The sequence below is a fragment of the Helobdella robusta genome (assembly GCF_000326865.2).
Source record: "Helobdella robusta unplaced genomic scaffold HELROscaffold_19, whole genome shotgun sequence".
Taxonomy (NCBI): domain Eukaryota; kingdom Metazoa; phylum Annelida; class Clitellata; order Rhynchobdellida; family Glossiphoniidae; genus Helobdella; species Helobdella robusta.
In genome coordinates, this window is record NW_008704034.1 from 2,741,827 (window position 1) to 2,744,415 (window position 2,589).

The following is a 2,589-nucleotide window of genomic DNA, read 5'->3' on the forward strand; positions in this document are numbered from 1 at the left end:
GTGCTCATTTGCTTGTAATCTTTCTCTTGTTTTGTTGAGGGGGTTGTACTTTTTTTTATCATCATTATAAAACTGTTCTTGACCTATATAAATAAGGATGTATATTTATATGCCTGTATATTTATCTATGTGTATATGTATATATAAGTACATTTTTGAGTTACAATATTTTACAATTGTATTAAAGAAAGCTAGTAATATTATTTTTTGTGGAGTATTAATTAACTAATTGATTAATTAATTAATTAATTAGTTAATTAATTCGGTAATTAATTTTCTTTGTATGTTGTTGTCTTAAGGGTTTTCTTGTCTATAAAGATATTATTATAACTTAATTGATGTTAGAATAATATGTTATTGTTTCAAGATGATCACAAACTTAGATGGATGGATGTATGTGTGCGTATGTGCCTGTGTGTGTGTTTGTGTTGTTGTGTGTGTGTGTTTATGTGTAATTGTCTGATTTCGCTTTCATTTTAGCGTAATTTTCAGTGTATTTTACCTCAAATTTTCAAAATTACAGCGAATTCTCACATTTCTTTTATCTGATGCTTATGAAACTCATAACATAGAGATAATGATGGTAATTTTTTTCAATTTCATATAGATATATTGCTGACTGCTAAATTTCAACCTAACTTTAGTTAAAATTAGTTTATGCTTGTGTGTGTGTGTGTTTGTTTGTTTGTTTGTGTGTGTGTTAGTTTTTGTGTGTGTCTGAATAGTATGTATGCGTGTGTTTGTGTTAAATGTCATTTCAGGGCGGTTGATTCAAGAGCCTGTCTGTGGGGTTGATTGTTTTGAAGATGCTATCATTCAATACAGGATGCAGATGAGAAGATATTGAAGAAATAGAGAGAGAGAGAGAGAGTGAGAGAGAGAGAGAGAGAGTGAGTGAGTGAGTAAAAGAGTGAAAGAAAGAGGCGGAGAGAAGCAGTAAAAGAATGGGAGAGTAGGGAGAGAGAAAGAGGGTGTTGTGTTATGTTGGATATTTCCTAGATTTTGTCTTTACCATGTTAACTGTTTTAATGTCTATCTATGATATATGTGTGTGCGTGTGTGAATGTGCACGTATGTGTGTAACAGTTTGTTGGTTGATTGAACGATTGATTGATTGGTTGGTCGGTTGATCGATTGATCAATTGATTGGTTGATTGATTGATTGATTGATTGATTGATTGATTGATTGATTGATTGATTGATTGATTGATTGATTGATTGATTGATTGATTGATTGATTGATTGATTGATTGATTGATTGATTGATTGATTGATTGATTGATTGATTGGCGGACTTGTGGAGCCCATTTTATTTCTCTTCTATGTGAATTCTCTGATGTGAAAAATTAATTGCCATCCTGTATTTAATTGTTCATGTTTGTTTGTCTGTCTTTTTATTAATTGATTTGTTTTTTTAGTTATTATTCATAACGTCGTTATGATATCAATAATAATAATAATAATTATTATTATTATTATTATAATCAGGCAATTATAATTTGACGTCAATTATTAAATGTTTCACAAGGCCATTTTTATATGTATGTACGTTTGCCATACCAGATACAACGTACAAGCAAATTGTATATGCACGTTTTTTGTTGTATACGTTTTGTGTACGTGTGTGTGCACTCATTCATTCATTCATTCACTCATTCATTCACTCAATCATTTCTTTAGATGGGTGAAGGAAGGAAGGTGAAGATCGTAATGCCATGGCTGGATGCCTCCTTTCAAACTATCATACAAGTGATTATTATTGTTAACATTATTATTTTATTGTTGTTGTTGATGTTGTTGTTATTGTTGTTGTTATTATTGTTGTTGTATTCATTAGTTTTGTTGTTGTTATTTTTTATGTTTGTTTTTGTTTTATTTTGTTTGTCGGGTGGGATGGTTTTCTGTTGTTTTCTGTAATGATCATTTCCTTAAAATGAACAAGAAGCTACCTATTCATTTTTCATTCATTCATTCATTCATTCATTCATTCATTCATTCATTCATTCATTCATTTGTTCCATCCATTATTTACATTTTTATATGCGTGTGCGTAAGTGCGCGCGCGCGTGTGTGTGGTGTAGTGCTTATTTGCATTTATTTAAACTATGGCAACTTCTTATAATGTTTTAATATTATTATTTCACCACTGGTTTCTCAATGTTTTCCATTTTACGTGGCTTAGCTTTACTTAATTAAACTTAAAATAAATGGATTATTTAATTGAATAATATATTTCTTAACCAATCTATCAATTAAATAATTAATTAAGTAAGTAATTATTTACGATATTGTTTCAAGATTAATTAATTAAAATAAAAATACCTTAGGAACTAATAAATAATTGTAAAAAAAATTATACGCAGGCCAAATGTAGTACAATGGAGCTTATAGAGACAGTATCTTGTAGGTGCAACCTGACTGAAAGGCATTACTTTGGCCTGGCTTTCAAGGATGAATTGTATGTTGGTGTGTTTGTTTGTGTTTGTTTTGTATGTTTGTTTGTGTTTGTTTTGTATGTTTGTGTGTGGTTGTGTGTATGTTGTTGATGCGTGTATGTTTGTGTGTGTGTTGTGTTGCTTTGGCAATTTT